The sequence below is a fragment of the Ptychodera flava genome, chromosome 16 (assembly GCF_041260155.1).
Source record: "Ptychodera flava strain L36383 chromosome 16, AS_Pfla_20210202, whole genome shotgun sequence".
Lineage (NCBI taxonomy): Eukaryota > Metazoa > Hemichordata > Enteropneusta > Ptychoderidae > Ptychodera > Ptychodera flava.
Window position 1 is genome coordinate 36,984,624 of NC_091943.1, and position 12,156 is coordinate 36,996,779.

Genomic DNA, 12,156 nt, shown 5'->3' on the forward strand with positions numbered 1-12,156 from the left:
TAATAATTTCAAGTGAAACAGCTGTTAATATGCTGAGCTGTAGCCTGCAAACTTGTCATGACAGTATGACATTGAGAGCAAATTTAGTCAAGGATTTTGAACATATCATTAAATGTCTATGGAGGGACTTTTCAAGGAAGAGTTTCTAAGCTGGTTGCTGAATTGAGTTCATGAATTTTTCACTGATATCTGTGTCATAAGTGTACATGGTAGACTGATATAGACGTAAAACTAAGCACAGTATTAAATGCGACTTCTTCAGGGAATAGTTTGTCATGTACAGAAGCAGATGCTGGCTAGAATCCTTGATTCAAAATTAGCCTCCTAGGTAATGTAGCTGTTCTATGTCTATGGAATGTCTGTCATATGGATGTAGGCATTGCATGATGACTCTTATAACTCTCCTCTGAGAATCTTACTGGATAGTTTTGTAAATTGAATCAACAAGAGACTCAACTGCCTTCTTAAGAAATTGGACCGGTATGTGCAGTGTGTTGAATGAGGTCGGGGCATACTTCAAGACACAGCGAGATGAACTGTACCTCGAGAAACACTACTCACAAAAGGTAATGATAACCATTTAGCAATCATCTCTCCATGCATAACATTCTTCTGTGCTTATTCTAATACCTGTGTCAGTTATAGAACTGTATGAAAAAATTCATATTAACTTCCCTTATTGTACTGATGATGACATGAAGAGAACACAAAAAGCAGTGTCTGTATGCTGTTTAATTTGATAGCCAACTGGTCATAGAGACAGCACAGCTCTCCCTGACAAGATGCCAAAATGTCTCTTGTTTTACTTGGTGCTTAGTTTTTGTCGCCTTTGCCTGTAAAAAGGGCCACAACCATACTTGTTACACAACAGCCCTTGACAAGGAACCTTTTATTGCCAGTCTCAAAAGTGAGAGAAGACTGTTTTGTGCTTCAGAATTTCCAATCCAGAAATGCACTCCCTGAAGTTATTATGCCTGAGTGTTGATGCATTGCACTGTATTGATTTTACATCCTGGGAATATTTTAGTGCATTGAAGCATGGATAGCCTGCAGTGACTGTCCAATTGAACAACTGTCTAGTCAACTCTACTTTCAGTAGGCTAGTCCACTCACCCTGTAACACAAGCTTTGCTGTGAAATAACAAGTTGTGGTGATAGATTTACACCCATTCTTCTGATTGTTTAAATTGACATCACCTCAATAAAATAGTGAATGAACATCATATCTGATCAGTTACTACACCAGCTGTCTTTTTGTTGAATTTATCAGCTGATGCTGATTCAATAATGATGATGTCATCAATTTTTAATTAGAAAATTATAATTAGCCTATAAAGGAATGTTAAATTACTCAGCAGCAAATTTTTATTCTTGATCTCTATAACTTATCAGACAGCAATGGTACTTTGAATAGCGTACTTTTATCAGATGTGGCTTGACTCAACTGTGAAGAGACAATTAAGATAATAATGTAGCTTGACTAGGAAGCACTGGTGTGTTTGGATAACCTTTTATATCAGGATTATTTTGTTGTTCCTAAGCAAAATATGACATTATCAGTCAAAGAACCAACCCGAACGATTGATACATCCATCTGTGTTTGTTTGTTTATTTGTCTCTCTGTCTGTTTATTCATCTCTCCGTTTGTTTATCTGTCTGTCTGTTTGTCTATCTGTTTGCTATCAAGTTTGCTATACAAATAAAGTTATCAATTATGAAGAACTGAAAAAGAGTTTGGATAGTGTGGTTAGCATGATTAGCATTTAATGACAATATCAACAATTTTGGATCTTTAAAATGGCTGTTCAGAATTTGATGGTAATTCTTTCCGAAGGTCACCAGTGATGACTTCATTCAGAGTAGTTACAATGATCATGAAATGTTGATGGTAGTATTTTTTAGTCTTTCTTCAGTTTTGGTCAAAGATCTCAAATATCTGATAGCTCTCAACTTGGTTTAAAGTTGCCATGGGATGACTTCAGTCATTTATTCAATTGATGGCAAATTAGCATATTTAAATTTTGGGCCATTTTCTCGTATTTGTTCAGAGTATAATTTATGTACAATGGTTGCCTGATAGATTTCAAATGTGTCATTTTGGTTTGCTGGATGACTTCACTTAGTTGTGAACAACTGATTAGAAAATTTGAATTGTAATAATCTAAATGTGTCTGAACTTGTACCCAGTATAAAAACTATGTAGATTGTCCAAATGATAAAATCAACTCTAGTGCCAGGGGACATACTGTAGTGTGTTTGCATCAGACAAACTTGACACGCACGTATGTGCTGGGCAAAGAATACTAATGGCTTCAGAGAATGAAATTTTTTATGTAAGAGGTAAAGAGAGATTATTCTATGTGGAACACTGTACATATATCTACAGATGGTTTCTATCTCAAAAGAGAAAATCTGACAGTTTAATGTGTTGAAAATAAACTCATCTATTGTGTATGCATTGTATACACTTTGAGAGGTCCATTAAAAAACTACAAAACATTTTTTGCAGAAAAAAAATTCAAAATTTTACAATATAAAGGTGCCATGCCACTTTATGATTAGATTGTTTCAATCATCTTTGCTTACTATGGGCACATAAAACACTAGATGTATTAAAGGTTATTTTACCAATACCCCTGGCTTTTTTACAATTTGGACATAAACAAGGGTGAATGCACGTACTGGTTTTCCCCTCTCATAATTGTTAGAAGTAAAAAATAGTGGTGGTTCAAAAATGAGATCTTGGCTGTTAAAATGTGAATGATTTGATAAGAAGATGAGAAACAAAAATGAACTCGATGTGAATGATGACATGATATCAGATTTTAAAATGAGTTAGCTGTTATAGACTACAGGTAAAATGGATGAATCTAGTTTTAATTAGCATTTAGTAAAAAAAAAATAATTATTTAAAAGGTGACTTAAATTTGTGTTTGTCCAACCCATTTTGGAATGTTGTCCTTAATAGCAAATCCAATTAAACATGGAGGAGATAATTACTGCTGAACTGTTGGATGAAATTATAATTTCATGTGGTTAATAATATAAGTAGAAGGAGACTACAAAAATCCATGAAACACCCTCTTTGCAGTGTCTCCCATAGGACTAAGCCTTGCTTTAATGCTATCTAGTGTATGTATAGCCCTAGCTGTGATAAGCTTTTAGGATGATCAGGTGAATTTCTATCAGGATGAAATCTATACAGCTTTAAACATTGTTAACTGTCATTTTAATGCTTTCCCCTCCTTCAAATTAGCTGAATTTTATATCACCTTCTTACTGAAAGAAAACTATGAATCAGTTTCTTGTTTGCCGATGGATTGCCGAATACCTTTCGCCAGTTAGCAAGGTTCTCATGGGATTCCATTTCCAGACCTAGACTGACGGACAGTGAATGTACAAGGAATTGGGAATACTCCGTAGGGAAATTCATCAACCAATGGAAAAGGAAAACCTATAAACTCGATGCCTATATACCTGGTAGTCACATGTACTAGCTGACATACATTCTTAACTTAGAAGAATTGTCTTGGAGGCTATGTTTCAATTGAAAACAAACTTATTTAATGATAATTTCTGAATGAACTCTTTCCAGCAATGATAAGACACTCTAGTGTAAAATTGTGTTATTGAGGCATTTTCTAAAATAAACAATATTATAGGGTTATTCACAAAATACGGCCCTGTATGGACGAGGGCTCAGTGAGTGACATATTGGACGAGCTGAAGGCGAGTTCAATATGTCACTCACTGAGCCCGAGTCCATACAGGGCCGCATTTTGTGTATAACCCTATATTATACACCTCCCTCCATTAATTGTCCGTATAAACTAATTCTATGGTAAATTTTGAGGGATGTGGCACGCGCGATATGAGTGGAATTCGAACGCGTGCGATTGTTGAAATAAAATTGCTACAAACCCCAAACAGGCGCGTCGCGCGTCTCCCGTATTTGGGACTCCGCGTACTATACAAAATATGGAAAGTTATTGGACGGTCAAACTCCCATAGGTTACGGCAGTGGGTGTATAATAATGTATAATACAATGACTGACGTCATTCTTCTCGGCTTCTTGAAACTTTGACAAAAACAACTTTCTGCTTTGTGTTGTTCCATGGTCATGGTATGAACTATCCCAAAGTCATGAATGAAAGGAAGGTTGCAAGAATCAGCAGTGTATTAGAAACATTCTATGTTCCAATCTTCCATGAACAAAATCCTAGAGAAATCAGTAGTGGTAGTTTCATAAGGACTTGAAGAACCAAGTCTCATCATGTTCAAAATACCAAATGTGTGATGTCAACACCCAAAACATTTTCAGCAATGCACCAGTGAATCATCAGATATTTCAAAATGATCAAACGACAGAAAAATAATCAGAAAAGCCTGAGTCAATGATTTCAAATGTACATTTGATAGCTTATTTTTGCAATCAAAGATGATGTCGTAAGTTTTTCATGTTAAAAAAGGAGGGACCTACAGCCAAATATGAGAACATATAAACATATATATAGACCGTTATGCATTGCGTAAGTAGACAGATGAGTATCAGCTTTCTGTTTGATATAATTATGTTTCTGTTATCACAGTAAATTGAACCACCATTAGTGTTGCTATTCCTGTACAATATAAACCACTGCGGTGTCTCGGTGACCAATTATTGATCCTGGCCATTAACGTCACTCTACCACCATAATACATTTTATTGTAAGTTATTTTTGGTAGTGATTCAAGATCGTACTCACTTAATTGTACCACGCTAATTGTGACATGTATTGCTCATAGAATTGTGCAGTTCATCCTTGAAAATTCTAAAATGTAGGTGTGCCTGTATAAATTATTCTGTATAAAAGCAAAGGTTTGATATGTGTATTTCTCCATTTTCCGTTTTCTTCAGTTTTATTTCCAAGATAGACATCTGAGCAGACAACAGCTGTGTAACAGTTTGATATTATCTTTCAGTTTCAAAATTAACATCGATCACTTTGACAAAAACACCACTATTTGGATGAAATATACAAAAAGTTTAAACATGGAGGAATTAATTTCACATTTTGAAATGCACAGCTGTGTTACCAGGTCGCTGCATAATCTTAAACTTTGAAGAATATACAAAGCCATAGCCACTGTCAAAGATTTGGACACATTGTTCTTCGTCTATCATGTCGGAGGTTGTGGCATAAAAAGATTCATATTGATATCACTTTTACCGACACCAAGTATATGCAAGTTTTCAGTATCTCATTGTTGTCCAGGCACAGCTGTATTGTATATTTTTAGAATATATTCATAAAGGTATTAAGGTCACTTGTCTTTACATATTACTGAAGCTATGTAAGAAATTTGGGTCATGTCTCATATTAATATGCAAAATCATCATGAAGTCCTCTCATTTTCCTATTTCTATCTCTTCCTCACTCATATTTTCACTCTAAATACTATCTGTCAGTCAGTTCCTCCTCCCCTCTTCCCCCCAATTCTCCGGTCCAATCCGTACCTTCCATCTCGTCCCTTACTTTCTCTCATAACCTTTTCTTCCTCTTTTCATCCTGGCTTACATCTGTCTCACTGTCTGTCAATTACAGAAATCTGACTACTCTCAGTTTCTCTCCCCTTGTGTTTCTATTCTTTCACATTTTGTATGAATATATCATCATATAAATGAAATGTACATCAGCATTCATTGAAGACTGTTGTAGAACTTTCAGTAATGTAAACATCAAACAATCAGAAAACTTTCAATAATTCAAAACAGTGATTAGTGTCAACCAAGATCTGCATGTCAAAACTTCTGGATAAAACTTTTATCAACAGAGTACTGTACAGAATGTCCAATGAGAAGCTTGTGTTTAATGTCTTTGTTGGAAACTTTGAAGGATGCAATTTCGTCAATGGAAAAATTAAGGGATAGTTTTTTGTTTCTGAAAAAATTCGTATATGCCATGTTGTTAACTATAGTCTTGTGATGTAGGCAAAGTTGTCATGAAAGTTAGCTTATTTTGTTACGCATAACAACTTGCACGTTAGTTTTGAATGTACTTGTGTTTTTAATGCTGTGGACTGTATCATGTTTACATGGATAAGTGTGCAGAGTGGTAGACATTCATTGATCTCAGTATATAATTACCTCTATATATATATAACAAGTCATCGTTGATGACACAGTCCCCGCTTGTCCATTTTGTTATAATCTTTGGTGTCTAGGTAGCTGTGGTCTAGGTAGCTGTGGAATGACATTGATGCAACAGGGTGCATCAGGCCTGTGACTTGCATAATAAAGTAATCTGAGGAACGTTCAATAAATGACTCATCTCTGCCGGTAATGACCACTGAAGGAACTTTTGATTACATCACACATAACGATGCCCTCACTGCCTCTAGTGTCATGACGGCACGGTACATGTACTATACACATGGTTTGGTGGAATTTTCGAAATGGTATGGGATTGGGTATGTTGTTGTAATCAGCCATTTCGGATCATATAATGAAACAAATTAATGTGCACAAGAATGCAGCCATAGTATTTTATCTTCGTATCACGTTTGAACAAAATCAGTCCATCGAGGGACAGTGACCTATGAAAAAAATCCAAAAATGACCATCTGGCAGCGACATCGGAAAAAAATGACAATCTGGCAGCCACATTGGAACATGTCACGAAGTAAATTGACATGTATATGTATGCCATAGTGCTTGATCTTTGTGCCAAGTTTGGACAAAATGGGTGTAATGACCTTTGAATTACACTTCAAAGACATGCAAAATTCCAACAAAATGGCAGTTCTGCAGCCATATTGGATCCTATCGCAAGGTTGACATTGTATACATGCATATGTATGCCATAGTGCTTGCCTTTGTGCCAAGTTTGAACAAAATCGGTTGCAATGATCTTTGATTACGGTTCAAAGACATGAAAAATCGCAACAAAATGGCCGCTCTGTCTGCCATATTGGATCATATCGCGAAATAAATTGGTTTTCATATGAAGGGCATAATGTTTTTCTTTATGTGCCAAATTTGAACAGAATCGGTTCAAGATGTCTGAGTTATGGTTCAAAGACATGAAAAAATCGCAACAAAATGGCTGCCTCACGCCCATATTGGATAGTATCGCAATATAATTCTACATGCGATTGTAGGCCATAGTGTTATGCCTTTGTGCCAAGTTTGAACAGAATCTGTTCAAGGATGTTTGAGTTATGGTTCAAACACACGAAAAATGGCAACCAAAATGGCCGCCTTGCACGCCATATTGGTTTGCATCGCAAAATAATTTGACATGCACATGTAGGCCATAGTGTTATGCCTTTGAGCCAAGTTTGAGAGAATCGGTTCAAGGATGTCTGATTTATGGTCCAAAGACATGAAAAAATCGCAACAAAATGGCCGCCTCACGCCCATATTGGATTGTATCGCAATATAATTTGACATGCACATGTAGGCCATAGTGTTATACCTTTGTGCCAAGTTTGAACAGAATCTGTTCAAGATGTCTGAGTTATGGTCCAAAGACATGAAAAATCGCAACAAAATGGCCGCCTCGCGCCCATATTGGATCGTATCGCAAAATAATTTGACATGGATATAAAAGCCATAGTGTTATGCCTTTGTGCCAAGTTTGAACAGAATCTGTTCAAGGATGTCTGAGTTATGGTCCAAAGACTTGAAAAATCGCAACAAAATGGCTGCCTCGCAGCCATATTGGATCGTATCACAAAATAATCACGTGCATCTGTAGGTCATAGTGCTATGCCTTTGTGCCAAGTTTGAACGAAATTGGTTTAGCAGTGTCTGAGAAACTGTTGATGACGGACGGACGGACGGACGGACGGACGCACGGACGGGACCCAATCTATAAGTCCCCGCCGGACTTCGTCCGCGGGGACTAATAACCTCTATAATGTTCAACCTCTAAAACTTTTTAGAGAAGATATGACCTCGTTAACAGCGGAGAGAATTGTGCACTGCCTTAGAGAAACAGCTTTTTCTGTCCTCTAATACAGCCATGCACATATCTCATGACGATGGCACTCTGACAACATCACAGTGTCCCCTATAGTATTTATCTTTTTCTCTGACGCCACTGGCATCTCATTTTCTGTCTAATAATGGAACAATTATTGTTAGCTGTAGCTCTAATTTTAGGGAAGCTTTCTCTCCAATAAATTGCATTACTAAGCAGACATGACCAGAAAACGAGGTTGTATTAATTACAGCTGAGATTCTTCAAGGCAACCAGAATTATCTTTTCTTTCAGAGAATTTCAAAACTACTTATCATTTTAAGGTCTTTTAAACCAAAATGAAGACTTTTAGGCATAAGAAAATAGTCCTATGTAGTTCACTCACAGCTCTGTTATTCATTTCAACAATGTGTGATATGCTATAGAGTAAAGAGGCATATTGATTGCTTTTATTATTTCATGTCATCAGTAAGATGCCTATTTAGCATTTTGTCATTATATTTCAATGCAGTATCAAAATGTTTCCTTGTATTGGTTGAAAATTTGGACGAGACTGTTCATAATAAGGAAGATTTAGAATGACTTAAAAGTTCCATTATTAAGATGCAAAAATGAATATTTGTCTAGAAATTTTGACTCAATATTTGGAAAGTAGGCATATAGGATTTGTGATATTTTTTTGTGCTTTGTGATCACCCATGTATTTTAAAACTAAAAAAAATCATATGTCAAGATATTCATCCACAAGCTGTAGTAGTCCTTAACACAGATACAGAAAGGCAAAATCTGTCTGAGTTTTTGTTGTAACCATCCAATTTTGTGTGTGTAGTGCTATACTTTATAATACAATGACATATTTGATCAGTGCTATTAATTCTTTCCTTCAATGTGTGAAACAGATTTGTCTTGACAAGTCTTTGTCAAATACAAATGTCTACTCATATTTCTGATCTGCAAAAATACTGGTGGTATACAGAAGTGAAACAAAATACGAAGAAAAAAACGTTGATAAATTTGTTTTACTGATATGAATTCATTAAGATACAATAGCATCAGCAATGAACAGTTACATGCTAAACTTTGCCTGCTTTGATAACATTTTAACAATAAAGATAGTTAGTATGCCAAGCCATGTGTAAGTCTTTAGTATAAATACACTGTAATTTCCATCTAATGCTTCAAGTAATAATCTGGAATTAGTGAATAGCCTTTATTTCCTGGATGTCTTGTTTATTTCTATCACAGGTATTTAGGAGTAGTAAACTATGTCCTGCAGTTTCTACTGTAGTCAGAATCTTATGTCTAGTGAACAAGTGTTTTGATTCAGAATACTGAATATGGGATGACTACAGAATGATTGTACGTCCAAAATTCCAGAGAATTTCAAGATCATAATGATCATTTTGTGTTAGGCTTTGGTACCGTACACTGGTGCAGAAACTGTATTCTCAAATCTATGTGGCTTTGAGAATCATTTTTTTAATGTTATTGAATCAAAAGAAAGATAAATGACGGAAGAAAACCAACTTACATGTTATGGTGAAATCTTGGTCTCTGTAACTGATAAGTATTACCACGGTCCCTCCACAATTTTGTGGAGGGACCGTGGTATTACCAATGTAACGAGTGTAGTTCACACAATTTCTTTTAGGTTTGTTGTGCAAAGAATTGACATAAACATTAGCAAGTTTCACCAGTAGTGTGGCGATGTGCTGTGATTTATCTAATATAAGGTTGCTGGAAACTAGGAATGCTCAAGATGTGCCTCAGAAAGGTACAAATTTATGGTTGAGCATGTTGTTAGTACACCATCATTCACAGTCTCTCTGTAGTAGAGGGATTGACACTGTGCATCAGTGAACAGTGATTACTTTGTCTCAGTTTCATGATTCTAGTGTTAATAATTCAAGACTGATCTTGTCACACTGATACAACTAATCATTGGTTCATCAAATATATCTGTACAAAACCATCCCTTTGTACCTTTCTGATAATTTGTTCAATCTCATCACACTGCCTGTGTTATTGCAGTAATCCAGAACCCCTGCATGCAGGGTCAAAGGTCATTGCAATTGCTCCAGGCACTTCAATTGGTAGTTTCGTCACAAAAGAAGTCATGCAGTTTACTGTGTAACATAGTAGCTTTTGTAAAATAAATCAGTAAAAAAAATACTGAGAATGTTGTTTCAGAAAAAAACAAATGATTTATTTTTTAGAAGAAATGCCACTATAGGGACAGTATTTAGAAAAACCTGACTGTTCTAATTGATATTCAAAATGGTCTTTTTACCTTTGGTTAGAATTTACTCACACTCCAATACGTGCAAATGACTGCTTAACAACACAGCCTACATACTAATCATGTAAGAATGCATTGAAAGCTATCTGATTGGGTGGCTGCATCATTGAAGCAATTTCCCCTTACAAAAGTTAACATGGTTCTTATCATCATTTTCCTCACTTCCTGAGCTGTTCTTACTAATCATTTTTTCCAGTCTCCTCCTTTGGTCATGATCAGTGTCTGCTTAACACTATCAACATTTGAAGTTGTAACAACTGGAAAATGTTGATAGTTTAACCTTAATGCTTCATTGTTCAGATACACTCACAGAAAAACAAATGCACAGCTATTCAGTATGTCTTGCGGGGGAATCATTGTTTAAAGTATTAGCGACTAAATTTGATAAAAAGTGTGTATATAGATAATAATATGTAGTAATAAAAATGTTATTGTGGGAGACATGTATACATGTTGTATTTTTCAGATAGTGTGAAACAGTCATTGATCTTTATATACATAGACTGTTGGTGCTGCCTTAAAGTCAAGTTTCACTTAGATCTTGGCATAGTTATGCACCTATCAATGTTTTCCACTGGGGATGGGGGTAGTGCAAGGCATCAGTGGAATTTGATTGCAAATCTATCCTGGGACTGCGGAATTGGATTGCCACGATATGCCTGGCAGCTGGAATTTGACAATGCCAAGTCCTAAATTAACTTACATTTAGTCTCTTGTTTCCCCACCCCTTGGTTGGGTACTTTACGTATATCTTTTTGTAACCTATGGATGGAGATTTTACAAGGCCTAGGAAAAAAAATGTCCAATTCTCCTGTTAGGCCCGCACTCCCGCATGTCCAATTGCTTTGAGATTTGGTGTGCCATATCATTAGTGTGAGTCAAATTTGTTGAAATTGTGATGAAATCTGCAAGTTTGTATTTTGAGGTTCAAAAACAGCTGAGTGATGAATGACAGAGTGTGATTCGAATGTAAATGTATTACATTCATTCCCTTTTGGAAATGGAACTGAAAATCTCTGTCATATCATATCATTGTCTGATTAATACATTTTGAAAAATTAATTTGTGTAAATTATTCCCTTTATCAGTCAGTTTTTACAATTATTCACGTTCATTCCAAATTAAACAGTTGCTGTATATTGTATATCAATATCAGAGCACAGCCATATTTGCTGCTAGGTTGCTTGTTACATTCTTGAACAGAAAGTTTATGCTTTCTGAGTTGAAACTCTACTCAGTCAGTTTACTGGTGGAAACTAAATTTTCAGATGTATCCATAAGATGGTTCTGACTGTACACTTTTGGCATAATGAAATCTGTATTTTGCTGTATATTTGGTACATAGGGTTAATGGTTCAAGAAACTGTGTAGCATTTCTGTTGTTCATTGCATTCAACAACCTGGCAACTCTAGTCGCATAACCAGGAAAGCCAGTAAAGTAAAATTTATGGGAGTACTGGCCTCAACAAAAACATTGATTCAGAAGTCAGATTAAAGGTCTCTTTATTTTAAAAAGTGTTTTCAACATTTTATCCTAGTGGATTTTTACAGTTAAACTTTTTGTATTAAATACCTTCACATCAGGTCACTCAATGAAGAGATACAGTTCAGTCTTGTCATGGAAAAATCCTTTTCCAGGCAGAAAACAAAATGAAGAAATGAAGATTCCACAAACTGTAACAGAGTGGTTGAGATGTCCTGTATCAATGATTGAGAGTTATTCAGATAATTCCTACTCAGTTTAGTTTAATTTGAACCATTGACTGGCATTTATTTCTCAGTAATTTTAGAGCTCTGCCCAGCATGAAGAGACAGATTACATTGCATGGCTTAATTTGTAGAACTTCAGTCTGTTTCATGCGTGGAAATTCTTCCATTTTATCGTGATGCTG

General features: G+C 35.7%; 2 protein-coding genes across 4 annotated transcripts in view; both read left to right on the top strand.

Annotated features, from left to right (window-relative positions):
- Positions 1-12,156, top strand: part of LOC139114740 (uncharacterized) — a 136,203-nt gene that overhangs the window by 60,253 nt on the left and 63,794 nt on the right. The window lies entirely within an intron of this gene.
- The window catches only part of LOC139114741 (uncharacterized), a 162,928-nt gene that overhangs the window by 15,824 nt on the left and 134,948 nt on the right, over positions 1-12,156 (top strand). The window lies entirely within an intron of this gene.